Source organism: Callospermophilus lateralis, chromosome 12, assembly GCF_048772815.1.
Source record: "Callospermophilus lateralis isolate mCalLat2 chromosome 12, mCalLat2.hap1, whole genome shotgun sequence".
NCBI lineage: Eukaryota > Metazoa > Chordata > Mammalia > Rodentia > Sciuridae > Callospermophilus > Callospermophilus lateralis.
In genome coordinates this window covers 53384042-53405350 of record NC_135316.1, presented here as the reverse complement: position 1 = coordinate 53405350, position 21309 = coordinate 53384042, and the positions used below count along the sequence as shown (strand labels likewise).

The 21309-nt window shown below is 33.3% G+C and overlaps 1 protein-coding gene across 3 annotated transcripts in view; it reads right to left on the bottom strand.

Annotated features, from left to right (window-relative positions):
• Nucleotides 1–21309, bottom strand: part of Pcdh9 (protocadherin 9) — an 841483-nt gene that overhangs the window by 556454 nt on the left and 263720 nt on the right. The window lies entirely within an intron of this gene.

The following is a 21309-nucleotide window of genomic DNA, read 5'->3' as shown; positions in this document are numbered from 1 at the left end:
TGAGAAATTTACCGGGTCAAGTCTTTAATACCTAGTATTATCAAACATTGGTTCCATCTAACCAGTTATACCATGGTTTAGTGCTATTAAAATTTTCAATACTTAAGATTTTTCCAGATGTGACAGAAAATGCTTACCAACATGACCCTTCCCTCAAAGACTTGATTGTATCACTAGGTACTGTGGAATGACTGAAAGGATGTATATCTGCAGTAACTAAGAAAGGATGATGTAATCCAGTGCATATATGTATGTGTATTCATGAGTGTGTATATGTCTTTTTCCACTTGTTTGAGAAAAAATTGTTATATTACTGGGAATGAAGCATATAGGCACTTAAAGGGGGGGAATCAGTAGTCAAATGGATGCAAATATTAGTATCTCCTATCGCAACAGGAAGGAAATTGTAGAATCTGTTTTTCTGGATACCTTACAGAATAATTCATGATCTATGTTTCTTGAAAGATCTTGAAAGAGTACCAGGGCATTTTTGATTCAGAGGATGCAGAAGCCTTGAGTAAAAATCTTGGCTCTGCCACTTGCTAGGTGTTTAATATTAAAGTAAATTCACTTAGCATTTCTGTGTCTGAGTTTCTTCCTCTATATAATAATCAGAGTCAGCTGAAACATCCTTAGAGTTATCTTTCAGTCCTAAATCATATTGAAGAAATGAACTTTTGAAGGTTTTCATAGTTTTTTTACTGCAAAATGATTTCTGATACATTTCTGCTATAACTGTAATATCAGATGAATAATCAAAAGACACAGCAAAACAAAACTACAAAAAGAAAAATATTTTCTAAATGTTTAGAGAAACAATTTTAAGAGTAATATTTAATTTCAAATTAAATATTTTATTAGTTCCTTCTCATAAAAGAATAAACATCATTGTTTACTTTGGGAAATTTAGGGGAAAATACTGTCATTTTTTTCTAGGTTCAAATGTGTAAATATCTATCTATCTATAGACAGAGATTGGTTTGTGTGTATATGGATATTGATAGATGACAGATAGATGATCATGAGTTCAAAGCCAGCCTCAGCAAAGTGAGGCACTAAGCAACACATTGAGACTCTGTCTCTAAATAAAATACAAAATACCGCTGGAGATGTGGCTCAGTGATTGTGTGGCTCAGTGGTTATGTGCCCCTGAGCTCAATCTCTGGTATGCCCCCCCCCCAATTTTTTTTAATATCTAGTAACATGTAAACATGCAAAAATTTAGATAATAGTAAGTTGGTTGAAATACTTAATCTAACTACATTAATATGAATATTTACATATAGGATATAACATGTCAATACATAAATAGTTAAAATAATTAAATGTATTATATTTCTAATAAACTTATTCTTTGAGCCATATAATTGGTAAAGTAAAATCTTATAAAAATTGTATTTACAAAATTTTATAAAGAATTTACCATATTTATAAAGAAATATTAGACATTTTTTATATCCCCCTATTCAGAAAGCCACCACAGTACTCAATTTTACAGTAAACTAACACAATACTTTGCCTTTTTAGATCCTATAGGGATAGGGATAGGTAAAGTGATTTCTTATTTTATATGAACCGTTTCTTCAGAAAGCAAATGTCCTATTTTAATAAGGAGCTTTATAAAATAATTTTGATATAAAATGTATTTTATCTATGACATCAATACATTTTCAGCAATGTCACTGAAGAGAATATTAAAGAATCATTTAAAGAAAATACATTTCTCAGTTTCTCAGGCAATAAGTTAAGTAACTGGGTTGTAAAACTCAACAGGAAAGATCAAGATGGCTTGTCAACAGTATAAATAATCATGCTGTAGTTGGTTTGCTTTCATAATCCAAATAATACAGCCAAATTTGACACCAACTGAGAAAAACACTTCAACACTTGCTATTGCTACAATAGCACAATAGATTTATTGGACCCTAGTACCTAAATTGGGAATAAGAATGCCCTAGTTGGTTCATAAATTAGATTTATAAAAGTACTTTTCCAGAATAGGAGATATTTCCAGTTGTTGTTTTCCTGTCAAGACAAAAATTTTCAATTCTTCTATTTAGATCTTTAGCAATTTGAATATCAGGCAAACAAGGCAGGAAAAAAAAAGTGTTATCAATCAAATCTTAGAATTGTATGAAGTGTCTTGAATTTTGTAAATATTGGTAAGAAAACTTGTATTAATTTGCCTTAGCTCTAATTAAACAACTCAAAACATGGCATTTGTTTTTATATGAAACATTTAGAATGCAATGATTTTATAAAAACATAAGCTAGGCAGAAATCATTAGGGGAAAAGAATCATTAGTTTTCAATTGAACTAACAGAAGACAAAGATGTACTTATATGTAATCTTGCTAACCAAAGTAATGAATTTTATAATTTCAGAGCTCATATAAAGATAAATCGTAGTGACGAACAACTATACTGAATGGACCCAGAGCTGTCTATACACTTGACACTGGACAACAGCATGACTTCCCTGTTAGTGTTGCACAAGAACTCAACTTGACATTGGCTTAGTGGAATAACTTAAAATAGGCATTGCTGCTATTTCACTAAGTTGGCTTCTTCAAAACAAGCTTCCAGGCTATACCACCTAGGAAAAATGTGAAAACTCAATGAGGCATAAGAGCAAAAAGCAGATAAAGCAAGAACAAAATAATTATATGCTGAGTAGATCTTAGTAAATATTTTGTGATACCATTTTCTTTTGATGTTTTTGCTCCATTTTCACGTTTGTGTTTTCACACTTCACTAATTCATTCAATTTTGTAATTTGAGTTCTTAAGGTGGCCAAAATTATTTTAAGTTGTTTTGATTTTAACTCAATGGTGTCTGTGTTTCCCTATGTATATTTTAAGAAACTAAGTCATCAGCTTTGTGGAAGTAAAAACATGATGACAAATGGCACAAAATAAAATAAAGTAATAATCTCTGGTAAAGTGAACAGTTACTATTAATTCCAGTGAAACAATGGAAAGTAAATCATTGTTTATAACTGTCTCATCACAGTTTTTCATTGGGGGTTCATTGTTTCAATTATAATGTATACCTTTACAGAAAAATAGAAATATTTTACACAACATAACTAAATAAATGATTAAATTATGATAAAACAGTCAATATTCTCAAACTTACTTATAGAACCACCCTTGTAAGTTTTAATCATGACTGTGACCTAGAATCAATCAGACATAGACATTTCTTTGGGTCTAAACTGATCATGTTTCTTCCTGAACATCTTTTGCAAGTTATGCTTCAAGGTATTAGCAGACTCAATCAATTCCAATTTGAATATTTTTTAGAGATAATGCACATCACAGCTTAAAAACAGGGATGCAAATCTTCTATCAGAACCATTTCCCAATCTAACAACACAACTTACAGTATTTTTCTGAATTTCAGGTTTCTTGCTTGCTTCCTTGTTTTCCAATTAAAATTGTGAGTCCTAAAGGCTAAGTGTGTCAGGATCTTCACAAGGAATTATGGATTATCTTTAAAGAATTTTCATTTTTTAAAAGATATATTTACCTATTTCTGGAGAAGTTATACACAGTATACTCTCTTATTGGGTGACAAAGTTAAAATTCAAAGGAAACATAGACAATATTAATGATAGGTTGGAACTACAAGTAAGACAGTAGTACTTAGATCTCTGTTCATACACATAGGAGACCTGAATTCATATCCGGCTCTTTTCATTAACTGAAAACTGAGAAAGATACATTATCTAGTTGATATTATAATGGAAGCAATAATGCCTGTGGATTTAATTATATATGAGTTTGAAATGCAATTTTTTGTTAAAGAATAATAGTGAGAGTGGGCTAGGCACGTAGCTCTTTGGAAGAGTGCTTGCCTAGCATACAAAAGGCCCTGGGTTTAGTTCTAAAACCAGACCAAGAAAGAAGGAAGGGAGGGAGGGAGGGAGAGAGTGAGGAAAAGGGAAGAAAAAACTATTAGCCCAGTTGTTTAAACTTCCTACATTTTGTAAAACTATCTGTAAAATGACGATAATATGTATGCTCCTAAAGGTAAATCTAAGACTGTTTTTCACAATTTTTGACATATCTTACTAATGCATCAAGGAATGAATAACCTATAGTTAAACCAGATACACCATTTCATAAAACTCTGTGGTATACTATTTGGAAACAGAATGAAACACTTGTCATTCAGATCATGTAAATTTTCCTCTCAGGCAATAAGAAAGAGGATATAGATATGTGTGACAGTTGTAGTTCTTAATATCATTTATCCATTTTAGCATCTACCTTTATTTTTGAGGTCCATGAAACAACTGCCGCACTTATCATTTTAGATTATACATAGACTTAGACATTTGACTATGAATTTTATATATATTATCCTTTCTGGCAACCATGGAAATTAGTTTTATTATTCTACTTTATAGATAAGGATTTCAACCTTAGTAACTTGCAGAAATACGTGGAGTGGTAACTTTAGGTTTCATACCTGAAAACTTTGATTCTAAACAGTTCTACTTGACTGTATTGTATGTCTAATTATTCAAATTTGTATACTTACTTTATTCTTATTGTCTGTCTCTCTAACTTGTCTCTAAGCCTCTTTGAGGGCAGGAAATGTGTTGATAGTTCACTGCTTTTATGCCTAATGCCTGGTACAAACAGAATATGTAGGAAGTTGATATTTTTTGAAAATAAAAATATGTATTAGTAATCTTTCAGATGGAGCAGGATTGTGCATGGTATATTTCTCACTTTAAAACTATGGTTCATTCCCTATGGTTCAGAATACACTTTATAATTCACACTTAAGTGGTAGATATTTTAGTCTTCTAGACTAAAGAAGCTTTGGCTTTAACTCTCAGAGATAATTGATGGTTAGGCTAGAGGTTCTCATGTACCACAGAGGCATAATGAGTTACCATTAGGAAAAATAAAAGAGGAAAGTATCCACAGGACATTTTTAGCTAAAATTATCTTAGTTACATGGTTGAAAATTAAATGAAATGATTTCCTTAACATGGTAAAGCAGAATAAAGCCTTGATATTAAAATGATATGGAATAAGAGTATAGTGATATTTGCAAGATGCAATAGTGTATTAATTCAGCTGTAGTGATGAGATAGGGAATTTTATGAAAATTGAGTATGGGCTCTTTGGAGTGAAGGTCCTGGACAGAATTCAAGCATAAGAAACAAACTGTAGCAGATCCTGAAAACAACTACAGCAGCCACAAATCCAAAAGCAATCTTTACATCTGATAGTTGTTTAGGGTTTGCAATATTCTCTTCAGTAATTCCTACCCATCATGCAGAAACCACTGTCTTTGAGGTTATCCTTTAAGAAAAGGAAAAAAAAAAACTAATTTTCTTTTAAGTTTGTATGTTTTTCCCATCACTAAACTTAAGGCCATCACCATAACATCATTGGAAGAGTAGAAAAATCCAAGGAATTTTTTTCTTTTTGTTAAATTGAGAGTCATTTTTATATAGTGTGTGTCTATCTAAATGCAAATATCACATATGCAAATCACCTTCATTTGAATTGTACATATACACCTATCTCAGGTCAGATAATTCCAATAGAATTATGAAAATTTTATTGATTTTTGTGCATTATTCAGCTTAATTTAGAAATATCTATCAATGCATTTCTTCAAGTTAATATAATGTCAGAATGTTTACATAAAAAAGGAAGATTTATTCATTTGAGTAGCATATGATGAATGAGATACTATAAGGGAACTTATTTCTGCATGCATTTTGGCAGCATATTCTTTTTGTTTCTGTTTTAAGCTGCACTACTTTTAAAAGGTTGTATTTTAATTTTGAATCAGTAAAACTTAACTGATGTATTATAGATCTTGTATAGATCATTCTATAGATCATTCTATATAAGATTCTTTGGGAAAAATGACAATCACTAAAATATACATTGCCTAAATATTATTTTTCTTAATAAACAGTTATTAACTGAATGCACATGTAGTCTAGACACATGCTCACTTAATATAAATAAGCAGGATTCCCATACGATCATTTTTAGTATTGATAATAAATTATTAGAGAAGGACAATTTAAGTTATTTATGTCTAAGTAAAACTGGAACACTGAGAGGTTAAAATTATGAATGAAAACATCTTCTACAAGACTATAGAAACTATATACAAGGAATGTGTAGTACACAGATAATATTTATTTTCATAGTTGTGAATCAACATCTTTGGAAATGAGAGAGGTAAGCGTGTATTGTTTCACAATACTTTTTCAACTTGACTCAACTACTTTACTACTTTTTAGACATACTTGAAAATGCTTTTGCAATACATTCTTTGAATTTAAAAAATGGTCATGTTTTCTTTTATGAAGCACAATATATATTTGGTAAAAATAAACAGTAAGCATATTAGTAAAGAAGACTAAAAGATAATCTGATTAGATTTCCATCTAAGTAAAACTTAATTTAAATGTTTTACATTTAATTTTTCTTTTAATGCTAGTTCCACTTTCAATTCACTGGTCTTTATTCTACTGAAATTTTCTTCCATTTAAAATTACTCATATAATTTTTTTGTTAACTATTCTAATACACATCATGAGAGAAGAGAGATTTTTTTAGAATAAATTTTTATTCCAGTCACCTCTTCCCTAAAATGTTGTTTTTATTCAACAACATTATATTGTGTGTCAGTAATTCCTTGAAGAGAACACTAAGACTTTTCTGTTTAGAGAGAGCAATTGGAGTCGATGAGAAAAACAATATTAAAAAATGTTTTTTTTTTTTAAATTTCTAATTATTCTAGTTACTTACTAATCACTTTCTTTAGGGTATTGTTCAAATGGATTTTGTGTAATCTATATATCACATTCAAATTTTGAATAATAAATAAAATAAAAATTAAAAATGGCAATGAAAATCCATGTTAAACTACAATATAGAAATATACTATTGTGAAGTTTCTATATTACATATGAATGAGTATTATAGAGAAATATAAAGTAATGAATTATAGACATGTATCAGAAAGCCTCAAGCAAACTATAAAACTAAAATTAAACTTTATAGCCAATATTTCAATGATGAACATAGTAATGAATCCTAAAAATACTCAATATAAAACAATGTTGAAAAAGAGGGGGAAATAAACAAATGAGACAAACAGATAACAAATAGCAAAATAAGTTTAGACTTATTGTTACATAGTACCACATTTGATCTAAGTAAGATCAATACTCCTCCAAAGAAGTAGAAATTTCCACAACAGATAAAAAGTAACACCTAACTTACAAGTAAATATTATACTAGCATTATTCACGAGAAAGCTAGAGTGGGTGTACTAATAACATACAAAATAGATTCCCTTTCCCTCACCCCCCACCCAATAAAAAAAAAAAAAAAAAAACCTCCCAGGAATAAAGGACTTTTTGTAATAATATGTCTATTAAGAGAACCTAGAAATCCTAAGCATCGATGCACCAACTAACCAAACTTCAAAACACATGAACTAAAAACTAAAAGCACTTAATAAAAATGTATGTTGGTAAGTGTACAGAAGAATTTCACAGCATAAACCACTAACTAAATGCAGTTGACCATAAAATGCACATTACCTAACAGTAGCCCAACACACATTCAAGTACATCTAAGATATGTACAAAGATAGCTGATATCCAGAGGCATAAAATAATGCTTAAATTTAAGTAAAATTCAACTCAAAAGTAGGTTCTCTGATCACAATGGGATTAAATGAAAGAGGAAAAACAAAAAGGCCTCCAGAAAATCTTCATTTTTTAATAAACTAAGTATCATGTTTTAATCTAAGCCTAAACTTCTCTAAAAAGAAGCCAATCAGAAAAATCAAAAGTTATTTTGAACTAAATGAAAAGTGAAAATACATCATTATCAAAATGTGTGGAATGTTACAGATCAATACTTTCTAAGGGACGTTTACAACATAAAATGATTGTTAGAAATTTTTTTAAATGATCTTTCAAAACAAGCACTGCAGTTTCATCAGTAATAAATTAGGAAAACAGCAAAGTTAGTCAATAGTAAGAAAGGGGACTCTATAGATCAAAATTAAATAGATATCAGAAAAAACAACTAGTATAATTTCACCATGAATCTTTCCTCCTTAATGCAGAAAACTACTTTTAAAAGAAGTCATATTTTAAGAATCTAAGATATTAGTCAATTAATATACACTGGGTTTACTTAAATGCATATGACTCAAGTATGCTCAACTATAAAGTGTCCAGCCAGGAAGTTCATAGTTGGAACAGCAGCAAGACACTCTAAAGAAGCTGGAATAGCTGGGCATGGTGGTGCATGCCTATAATCCCAGAGGCTCAGGGAGGCTGAGACAGAAGAATTGTGAGTTCAAAACCAGCCTCAACAAAAGTGAGGTGCTAAGCAATTCAGTGAGACCCTGTCTCTAAAGAAAACACAGAATAGGTATGGGGATGTGGTTCAGTGGTCAAGTGCCTATGAGTTCAATCCTTGATTCCCCCTTCCCCCACCTGAAAAATAAACTGGAGTAATTCAAAGGTCAGACAAGTGCTTTGAAGTTTTCATCCTGTGCCTACCCAACTCTGACACTAATGAAAGGTAGAATAAACACATCTGTGCTTAAGTGCTTTCACATCCTGTTAATTACTTAAATGTGAAAACAGGCCTGATAACAATTTATTATCCCCATTTTACAGATGAGGAAACCAAGAGTTAGTAACAGTAAGCTTTTAATGTAAATTTTACTCAAAAATAATGAACTTTAAAAATAAACTGGCAAATCATGCTCCTCCTCCATTAAAAAATACTACCTCTTAGTATGAATATTATGAAAAATACACAGGTTACTGCCATGCACCAAAAAATATAATTAACATAGGCAAGGTAAAGATGAGCACTGGAGATCTAAAAGAACAACATCATGCTATAAATTGTTTTTTTCTCCTTTGCCAGTGCCAGATGGGGGTGTGGGTGGGAATAGAATACATGCAGATGAAAATTAGATTGAACCAGAGGGACTGCAACAGCATGAATATCTGTCAAAATGTAGAAAAATATGGGTTTTTTAAAAGGGAAGAATACATCATTGATTTTTGCTAGTAAATTAGTTCTCTTCCAGGGAAACATTTGGGATGAGAATAGATTGGTGGCTTGGGGGTGATATTGTGCAGGACCATGCATACCTAGGCTAATGAGCCCATGCTTTACTTGTGAAGCAGGAAGGTTAAAGGTCTCTGGATTCAGTGAGTTGGATGGATTGATCAGAAAGCACTGGATGAAGGGAGGGAAATCAAGTAGCTATTGGAAGTATATAACCTAGAGGAAAATAGAATATGGTGGAGGAATTTAAAACTGGTAGAAAATGATATAAAAGATATTCCTGACTTAGAATTAACAAGATGTAACAGATATGGGTTTGTGGGGGCTAATGCAGTTTTTAAAGACACTTTCATAAATCAAAGTTGTAAGAGTCAGAATAATGGTGATATTGACATATCTTCGCTTACCACATTTGTTTGGAAATAGTATCCAGAAACCTCAAACTATACATGTTAATATTTATTTAGATATCAGAAATAGATGTAGTCATACCAGTATGGTTCCTAGCATACATTTTGAATTTAATTGATTGATAGTAAAAAATGGTTGACCAGTAAGCCAAAATGTTTAAAAGCTTTTCAAAAAACTCAGCTGCTGCTTGGTATGAGGTATTCTACTTTTCTTATCCTTTTACACTTCAAAATTATTTGTGCACTTGGGATATAAAGTGGTATGCAGACTTTGTAATTAAGAATCCAAATGTATGTGCTTATTTGTTTTTCTACATTATTTATTATGTATCTGATGCAATATGAAAAAAAAAAGTACAGCCTTCATAATAGCAGATAGACATGAGTGGTCAGAACATAAAATTAATGGTATATTAAGACCCCTGAATTGGCATCATGTTTTCTTTTTAAAAAGCTATGTATCTAAGGTTACTCTGTACCTACCCTGGCCAAAGTCAAGAGGACAAGTTACGTTCCTTAACAAACAACCTGTTATCTGTAGAGCTAATGTCAGGGCCTCCTTGCCAATAAAAAGAACATTTTACCCTAAAGGGGGAATTTTATGACCTTTATACAGACCAAAGATTCTAGGACTCAGAAAGAGAATAATTAAAAGCAAAGACCATCTGTGAGAATGAGTTCCAAAGAGAACCAGTTAGCCTGGGCCATGGTAACCAGAGCTGCCTTTGGATATTTAGAATGTCATTTTAATAGTTAAATTCCCTCCCCGCATGGATTTCATTTTGCTAGCAGTGGATAAGACTACATACTTTCATAGGAACTTAAAAATCAGATGCAATTTTATTGTCGGTCAAAAGTTGAGAGATGGTACCTGGCTAGAACTCTCTAGAAACTTCCCTGAGACATCCAATAAAACTGAGAAATAAAGGGGACATGTTTTCATTCTCCTCTCTGAGAGGACCCACTCTCTTCCTTGAGTATGTCTTTTCCCCCTTCTCCTTTCCCTTTCAATAAACTTTTCTATCCTATTACTAACTCTTGTCTTACCTGAAATTTTCTCATGTAAGAGCGGAAGGCCGGAAATAGGTAAATGCCCAGGGAATTTTAAACAAATATGAAAATGAGTAGCAAATGCTAATTGTTTTAGTCAGCATTTTTCCCCTGCCGTGACTAAAGATCTAACCAGGACAATTTTAGGAGGAAATTTTTATTTAAGGACTCACGGTTTTAGAGGTCTCAATCCATAGATAGCTGGCTGCATTCCTCAGTGTGAGGCAGGAATAAAATGGCACAAGAGTGTGGGAGAGTGATGCAGCTCAAGTGGTGATCAGAGACAGACGCCACTTTCCAGACAAAATATATACCCCATAGCCACGCCCCCCAAGAAACACTTTCTCCAGCCACACTCCACCTGCTCTTACTTAGCACTCAGTTAATCCCATGAGGGATTAATGAACTAATTAGGTTAAGTCTGTAACCCAATCCTTTCTCCTCCAAACCTTCTTGCATTGACTCACAAGTGAGCTTTTGGAGGATACCACATCTAAACCATAACACTAATTGTGTATCAAACTACAATGTTGTACTCAGCACTCAAATACTAGGGTATGAATTCATTGACCAAATGAAGACCAAAATTTTTCAGGATGTTTCTTCAACTCTCCTCACTATGACAGTATGTTTGAAAGTCTCTTCTGTTTTCCATTTTTAATGCATTATCATCACATTTAATTACTAAGCCTTTTGGAAAATTATTCAGCATTTAGGTTTGAAACTACCCAGTAGGGTGTCTATTTTTGCATAGAAAATTACTATGTAAGAACACCCAATTCAATCTAGCATATATGCTAAATCAATGCTTAAAAGAAAAAAAAAACTTTCTCTTAATCTTTTCAGTTCTTTCAGTTGATAAAACAAGTAGGCGTACTAGCTTGGCTAAATGTGCTTTAAAGAGAGATTTCTGCAGGTGAAATAACAAAAGCTTTCTGGGTGCTTTATTATGCATGATTTTTTTCCATATTTAAGAAGACTCTAGCATTTATCCAAAATGGTATTTCCCTTTTAGGTGTGCATCATAACACAGTAAAGGAAAGATGGCATTTCTAGACAAGTCTTTCATCCTGTGACAGCTGAATTATTCTCTTCCAAATATGCTAAAACAACAGATTTTCATTTTGTTCAAGGACTTACATCATCGTGAAAAAGCATTTTAGAATTTGTTCCAGTCATCAAAAATGCGGAACTAGGAGAGAAAATAAACATTGAGGTACCAATGTCACACCATCTCTAAGACAGGATTTAAACCTTTGAAAAAGCATGTGCAATTACAGCGAACCTTCTCACTGTAAACAGCAAAGCCAAGGTCTTACAAATAAATGGAGTAGGCAGCTTATGGGATGTGATTAGAGGGGCAAGCCAGATGCTCCTATCTAAAAATATCACTCCCGCCTGTTACCTTTAGAATTCATTCCTCTGCATCTTTGGAGGCTTTTTTTTTGATCGGCAAGAGACCCCCATTAAAATGTAAATACTCTTGGGAGAGGCAGAGCCTTAATCTTTTATCAACTATCATCTTAGCAGACTAGTTGGAATGAAACAAGAAATAGAATAGAGATTTGGAAAAATGAGTAGAGAAACAAGATAAAGGGAAAAGGGATACTGGCAGGAGAGAGAAAAACACGAAATAGGAACTTCTGTATTTCACAATGTTATATGGCATCAGTTCTGAATAAATGAGTATTATCTATGTAAGAAAAAAATAAATAAATTATTAAAAGACACAGTACGGATTTCAGACTTAGAATTAATATGCTGTTTAAGCAACTTTCAATATTTTTAATCTTCAGAAGAATCCAGCAGTTAGAAGATATGTCTTTGGCCCTTGAGTTCTAGTTCTTTACCAACATATTAACTTTTAGATGACTGTGGAAGCATTAATTAACTGAGTAAACAAAAGTAGTCCATTACATGAATAACAACACTGCCTATCAAAGAATTTGGGTAACAATTAAATTAGGTAGTACATATAGTGAAGAAAAAAATGCCTCTATGTTAAAGCGAAATGAGATTCAGCTATAGCTCAAAAATGATTGTTTATGCCCCAATTTAATCCACAAATTCCTCTCAGAAGCTGGTGTTTTTGCTTCCTGTCTGTACTTCATACAGCAATAGAATAAAATCAAATAGGAGATTTGAATCCAGATTCTGTCACTTAATAGCTGAGAGATCTGCAGCTGTGAGATTTATTCAACCTTTAGAAATGTTAATTTCCTCATCCACAAAATCACCATTGTTAAACTATGCCATGCAGAAATCTCTTAAAAATTTTAGATAATTGATGTAAAATATCAAAGATTGTGAAACATTGCAGGTTCTCTGAAAAGGGTATTTGTAATATTTTTTACTCTTAGTATTATTAGTTAAGTGAAAATATTAGCTTTTGTTCTGGGAAAATATTGCTTTCTCTTTGAATATTAAATCACTGTACATATTTGATTAGATAGAAGATTTTCCTCTTAATGTTTTAATAATTTTAACTGGCAAGATTTTAAAAAAACAAAACAGATGACCATAGCTGACTATCCACAAAAAATACATCAACTCAGCCCTGCCAGGACCTTGACAAGGCAAATAAACATTCAAGACAGGTGATCATGTGGACTTTTTTTAAACGATTAAAACCATGTGAAGAGCTTAAAATTGTCTACTTAACAACAAACAGCTCTGCTTCCACAAGCTATCTATCCATCCATCTGTCATATGGCATAGGACAGGTTTTCCCTTTGTGTATTTATTTTTTCTCATTACTCAGGACAGCTGGTTGAATGTGAATTTTCTATCAGATACACTTAACCCTTGGCTTGTAAGCAAGGAAAATATTGAATTTTATCATTTAATTTATTTTTCTCCATGTTTACAAGGTGAAATGTCTTCCATCCTGCCTTGTAAAGCCACAGCGCACAGTGCAATCAGCCCTGCACCTTCTCTACAAAGCCTCCTGTGCAGTACCACATGCAAATAGATTAAGACATACCCTACAGGAATGAAGATTTGGGTTTGATTATTCATTTACTTCTTTGTCTTTTTGTCGTTGTTGTTGTTGTTCACCTTTCAGTATACCAGAAACATACCATTTACTCCTAACAATGGCAAATGGTAATACAAATGAAGTAAAGATCTACAGAGACACATCCAGCTGGACAGAGGAGTGTCTCCATGGAGGCCTGGATTGAAAGGTGTCTCTGGAAGATGAGGAAAATGGACTACATCTCTCTGAGCTGTAACAGAAAGATCCAATACTGATATCATTGGTCTTATGACTTCAAATGAGAAATAAGCACAGTCAAAAATGAAATTGTCAACAAATATCCTATTTTCAAAAAAAAAAAAAAATAAGCAATTTGCACGATCATTTTAAATGCTGGAAGAGTGAATTGAAGAGAGCAAAGATGATGTGTCTGAACAAAATGTTTTCCCTGGGCCAACATAGCCTGATGGGGTCAGTATCTGTAATGATGCAAGGTAGATCTTCACTAAAGGTAGATATTCAACAACAACAACAACAACAACAACAACAACAACAACAGAGATCAAGGTGTTATCTAGATTACCTGATTGAACTTTCTAGAGCATTTGTTTAAATAGAGGGTAATTTGGAGGTCACAGGGTCCTGATAACAACCTAAATTTCCCAATTCTCTTTTATATGTAGATTTAGTTTCTATCTTCTGAGTGCCTGCAGGGATCTAACTGTTTAAAATAAAATTTCAAAGGGAAAGGTGAATTTGTATGTTAATCCCCTCCCTATAAAATAAACATGCAGTGTGTTGCAATTATTTCTTTCATCTGTTGCTAGTGAGGATTTTAACTAAGGTGGGGTGAGCACCTGCACTTAGGTAAGCAAGCTGGCTTTAACACAGACCTGCTAACTCAACTTTGCAATTTGCTTCTCTGAATTTTTGTTGCATTGCATATGAACATCTCATATGGGTATGCCCAGGATAGTTTCTCCTCCATGAACTAGCAGGGTGCTGACAGTGCACTATAGGATACTAGCAAAAGCACAGTGCACTGTGGAAGGCACCTTGGGCAGTAATTGATACAGATCCTGCCTCCCTGCATTTATTGAGTGATGTCTGACCTCCTGCATCCACAGTAACACTTCTAATTACTCAAGCTGACATTCCCCACAACAGGGCTATTTGACAGCCTCACAGACATGCTTAAAAATTAGTGCAATTTAACAATTTGTTCCAAATACATGAAAATGCCTAGTATATCACATGTTCTCTAGAAATGAGTGTTTCTGGGTTTTACATCCTATTTTTTTCTGACTCATCTCATACAAAATAAACTCCTCTTTATAACAGAGTGAAATAGCTTACCTAGAGGATGAACAGTAGGGTAAAGCCTAAGAAATGTAAAATATTAAAAGTAAGGTCTAGATTGAAGGGATATCAATTATATTTGTAACTCACATTACATATTGGGTGTTCACCACATGATGTGAAGGCAGGAAACAACAACACAGGTCACCAGATTTATGAGTTGTGAGAAAAAAAATGTTAAAATCAGAAAACATATGCACAAACATACACATATAAACACATGCTGTAGGCACTACTAGTCTGTACAAAGTTCCAGTTTTAAAGAATACCCATCCATATGTGAGAATATATTTTTATTTTTTCTACTAAAAATGCTAACATTGAAGCCATATGCCAGAATATTGTATTTATTTACTACACACTCTCTTGAGTTAGCTACCTAGTAGGATTTGTTCATCCCTGCATCTCCAGTAGCCATAGCACTAGAGGATAGTAGTGCTCAAAAAATACTTTCTGAATGAGTGATGAACATCTACAACTTCTCTTAACCACAAATTCTTTTATTGCAAGATCAGTTATTTATTTTATTTATTTTTTGTTTGTTTTCTATACACATACTTTTTTCCCCAAAAAAATGCCTTGGCGAGGATTCTAGTGTACAACTTATTACTGTAAAAATATTATGCACATTATTTCTGACTGCATCACTGTCTTCTCTTCCTTTTTTATTCTGCTCTTTACTCATCACAAGTCTACCCAACACTTTGTACCCATTAATCATGATGGCTAGTGTGCTGATAAGTCCTGCCAGGTCCTCATTTACCACTTTCATTCCCACACTGACAAACCCAACATGCAGCATTTGTAGCAAATAGCTTTCTTCACAGTAATTGTGCCTAGTATAGCTAGTACATATATATTTTCTCCTTAGGTTTAGAGTTTTACTGGGTGAGCTTACATTAAATAGAAGATAGGGGAATTGAATTATAGAAGACCAAGAAAAACACAGTCTATTTTCTGCAGAGATACTGGAAGACATAATAGTCACCTTTACTTTACCTTCCCTCTTGGCTTCCAACTGGAATATAGTAGTTCTGTAGTTCAGTTAAACAAGTAAAATTTCAGGGACACATGACAAGCAGGACATTTTACACTAAAATTTCACAATTTATATAAAATTTTACATTTTATTTCAATTTATGAGATAAATTCGACCAGGGCACAATATGAAGAGAAGAAACTTCTAATTAGGCAAGGTCGATACTCTAGAATAGTGGTGTTGGGCAGCAGTATGTGCCAAGTACCAATAGTTTTTACAACCTTGAAATAACATAATTGTATATTTTTCTTAATGCTTCCCAACTGCTGCTAGCCCATGCCTTATGACACTATGACAGTTATTAATCTCTCTTATAGGTACATATATATGCATCTGTATATACCATGTTTAAACATACATAATTATATACATATATAATTTCACAAGTACATATTCTTCATATATAATCTCAAACCCTGCAAGATTGAAACTATTTTTCCCCATTATCTATAATACTGGTACTAAGAGACATAAGGTATTTCATACAAGGTCACCCTTGTACTGATTCTAGAAATTATAATTAAAACCTACACCATTCTCTTCACTTACTGCAGTACTTTCTACAATTTTTTATCCTAAATTTCCAATAGGCTGAAGTTGGCAGAGAGTTCCTTCTGAGTTATTACAAGAGCAACATTAATGTCAAGAATCACTGATTTTTTAAGGGCACTGGAATATAATAGTTCTGCAGTCCTTTACTAACAAAGGAAATTTGGGGTCCTCCCATAGTCTTATATGTAGACTATAGCAGGTCTCACCTCAGGGACCACACTCATGCTCTGGCCATAGAGTTTAAAAACAAAACAGCACCTGTCTCTCTCTCAGACCAAGGACATTTCTCACCCTCCTCTTAAGCCCAGTCTCCCTCAGATCATGTATTTGAAATCATAATTCTGTTTACCACTATTCTTTTTCCACTATATATCAATGAGATTATTCTCAAGCCTATTCTCAAACTAAAATCATAGGACAAATAAAAATTCAAATGGAATCAGATTCTCTAGTAAAGCTTCTTAATCAATCCATCAACCATTGGTCATCCAGCTCTCCATTAGGATTTTCAGTAAAACTTGTCAATCATCTTATTTATCAGAATACTGAAATTAGTATAACATTGAGGAATAAACATAAGTATACAAATAAGTAAGATCAGCTGAGATATACCTGTCTCAATTTGGGTTTTTGGAGCAAGAAGGATCCATCCAGCCACTTTTTTAGATTTATCAAACACCATCCATGCTTAAACATGAGGCAATATCTTTCTCAAAATTATCTCTCAGAACAAAAGAAATCATACTCTACCAGCCTCTTAAAGATTCTTTAATTTTATGAGTGCTGTTTAAAGAAGATATACACATCTTTAAGAACATGAACCCATTTCCATTTTGAGTGCCTAAAGAGGTCAATCAATAAAAAGACATGACAAAGTGCTTTAGCAGAGTTTAATAACTAGTTTAACAATTAGTTTGCTTTAATAACCAGTTTAGTAATTAGCTTAGTTTAACAAGTAGTTTAATACCAAATCGACTTGGTTAAGTATTGCTCACTGAATTGTCCCTGTTACCTATAGCAGTGCCTGACAAGGAGGAGATGCTCCAGGAACTTACTTGCTGACTAAACCAATGACAATGATATATGGCTAATCATGCCTTGAAATAAAAATTTCTCGGGAGACAATCACCTTCAAATATTACTGTTTCTTAAATAACTTGGAATCAGAGGTGACTTGTTAGATGGCTCCAAGGTGACCTTTGTGATGAATGAGTTACTGATCATGAAAGGGCTTGGATTAAGTTTTTAGAATTGATGCAGTATGACAGTAAACAAGCAGTTTGTAATGTAAATATAAAAAGTAGAAATTAGACTGTTTCTTAAATCTCTAAGATGTTTGTACATTCAGATGGTCATCATTCCCTGTCCCTTGTAAGGAAAATAGAAGTTGTTTTGTTTTTTTTATTTGAGATACATTTTATTTCAATTTATGAAGCATTTGAAGCCTTAGCTTCCAATGCAGTGTTGCTTTAGACTGGATTTTCTGTTTCCATGGAGGCTGCTTATAAGGGTTGGTTTTGATTCACCCTAATATATATCGTTGAAATGTAGCCCCCAGAATTTAATGTAACAGCGCTTTGTAGTTAGATATAGCATACAGTGAGGTTTTTATCTCCCTTATTTTGGAAGCTATGTGCTGACTAAAGTAGCTTAAAATTGCATTTGCACTTTGGCAGTCACATCACACTATTGACTAATATTAAGACTTCCCGCAACTAAAATCCCAACATCTTTCTGACATGTGCTGATAAGCTGCATAATCCTCCAACCATACTTGTGCAGGTAGCTGCAATAAACTCTATTTTTACCCCTGCTTTTGTCCAGCTTACAAGATAGCCTTCTAACAGAATACTACACCTCCAAGTTTCACATTATCTGCAAATGTGATGCCTGCTAGGAAGCTATGACCCTATAGGAGATTTGGATACAGAAAGCAAATGAAGATGCACTGCTGATGTGTCAGGAAGTGAAAAGCAGATGCTCCCCTAAAGGAAGAGCATGTTACATATCTCAGAAGAGTTGGTATGAACTGAATTTTGTCCTCCTCACCCAAAATTTATATTGAATCCCTAGCCTGTGTGTCTAATGTGGTACTTGGAGATGGCCTTTGGGAGGTAATTTGGTTTGGGCGAGGTCATAATAGTGGAGCCCTCATGATGGATTAGTTCTCTTATGAGAAGAGGCACCAGAGAGTTTGCTGTCTCTCTTTCTGCTCTGAGATGACAACCATCTGCAAGATAGGAAGAGAATCCTTACCAGAATCCTTTTTTGATGTTACCCTTGTCTTATATATGTAGCCTCTAGAACTGTGAGAAACAAAATTTCTTTGTTTAACTCACCAAAGCTGTTCTTTTGTTATAACATCCCAACCTAGTTAATACAAAAGTAAAACACAAAGTGATTGATTTTGAGAGGTGCCTTTATACTTTTTGTGATTGGTTAAGACAATAAGACTCATAAGAATTACATAGAGGTAACTTTTGGTACATGTTACCTAACTGAAGAACTTTGTCTCCAAAAGCAATGAGAATATGACTGACATTTCTAAAATAACTATTCATGAAGATTGTTCAAGATTAGGAGACTCCTCTGTTTGAAGGCAGAAGACATGAAATCAATCAGAAGCCTGACATTGAATTTGATGTAGTGGGGTGATACAGCTATGTTGAAACTCAGAAAACAATGCACAAAGTATAGCACTTGGCATACAGGGTACTTTGACCCAAAAGACATTGGAAAGCTCAGTAGCTGCCTAAAACCAAGTGCCTAACAGGGAGGAGATGACCTGTTCCTGTTCTCCTCTCTCTCACCCCTCTTTCTCTCCTGGAGCAAGTCACAAAAAACAAAATTTCTGTTCCCCAAGACAGGTTATAGAAACTAAATTTCCTTTTGCCCAAAGCACACATAAAAACTAAAAGTATTACTCTTATTTCTCTCTGCCTTTCTGTCCCAGAGTTGGTCATAGATAAATTCTCTGACTTAACCCTTGCGTGACGAGAAGGTCATAAGAGCCTCATTCCAGAATGGTCTTACTTCAAAGCTAAGAAGAAATGCTGCAACTGGGAGGCCAAGAACAATCTGAACAGACTGCCAGGTTTCCCCCTTTAGTCTGTTATTCTTGGTTCTCCCTGCTTCATAGTACCTAAGCTTGAAACATCTCAGTCTTTGGGTCTTTGTTTGGAAAGATGCCACGCAACATAAAACTATCACTAAGTAAATTTTCTTGCTTTTCTCTTGATAACCTGTCTTTTGTTATAAGGGTGCTGGCCACAGCCCCAATTATGGGAAAGCAAGGGATCCCTTTCCTCCACTACAGTTGAAAGAGCAATTCATTAAGACAAAAGTCAATGATGAAGAGAATAGTTCTGGAGACTGAGTATTTGAACAGGAATGTTTACAGAATTGGCATTACAAGGTGCACTGGATGAATAATATTTAATTTCATATTTCACAGACTGGAAATAATGTCAAAGGACACAGGGAATTGCTTAGGGTGACAAAAATATAGTCAGAGAGCAGCATTGATACAGAAGGATGATTGTTCACTTTTTCATGGCATGACTTCAATTGTTGTAGGACAGATAAACACAGAGAGGAAAGATAACAGTAACACTGTTTAATGAGTAAATTTAATGTTATAATCATATACTATATAACAGTTAATACTTAAGAGACTCATATTTGTTTTCTCATATATTACGTGACAAAAATAAATCTCCATTCATTTTTCTTCCCTTACAAGTACAAGTAGGATAGGCTATTCATTGATGTAATTTTTTTTAAGTTTTGTTCTTTATTTTATTCAAGAAATGAGCTAGATCTTCTGAGAGCATTTCTATATTAGGCGCAGAGCTTTGCTGCTGTTTTTAAGCTAAGTTAAACATAAATAGGAGCTCTCCCCATTTCCATTGAAGTGTCACTCAGCTGAGTTACCCACGCTAGAGAGGAGGTGGTTCTCTCTTACAGAGATTTGTCATGCTGAGTTTTATACTTAGACATTTTTCTGAGAAATGAAACAATTCAAATTTTCCCAATTGTCTGATGGAAGTTTTTTTTTTCCTTTGATTTCTATATTAAATTTAACTTTTTTTCTTTTATCCCACCTTTCGGCCTATGTGTTATATGATCACTTGCAAATGTCCCAATTGGTGGCAGGCAAGTACATATATTAAGATAAGAACATATGCAAGTTTGTATAATTTTAAATAACAGATTTATTCCTCAAGTATACAAAAACTTCAGGAATTATTCACAGGATGTTTTTTAAAGATCATGATAAAAAATGCCCATTTGAATATAGTACTCTTTGCATAATATACAGCATATTTAAAATGTGGCATCTAGAGCCTCCAAAATTCTTAAATAAATACTCTAGAAAATGAACTATAGTTTTAAAGATAAAAAAAATAACAAAAAAACATTCTGCCTCACTCCTTACTATTAAGGTGTCTGACAAAAACAATGAATTTAATAATTAGAACTAACAAGCTGGGTTACTCTTCCATTAAGTCACTGAGCCACAACCAATGAACTAGGAATCAGCATTTTTTTCCCTGAAATTCTGGGAACTCCATGTCAAAAGTGTCCCATGACTTCTGAACTCATTTAACCCATACAGAATTCTTTTGTCATTTCCTTAGACACTGAATATTCTGAAACAGTTAAGTGTGAGTGATATGGGGGTTAGAAGCACTGGTGCCCTGCACAGCTGAAAAGCCAATGTAACCTAAAGATTTAAGTTTTTATTAGAAGGCTTGCAATTGGTTGAATTTTTTGAAAAGAAAAAAAAATAGGTCACGTGATAAACTTTTATGACAAATTATCAAT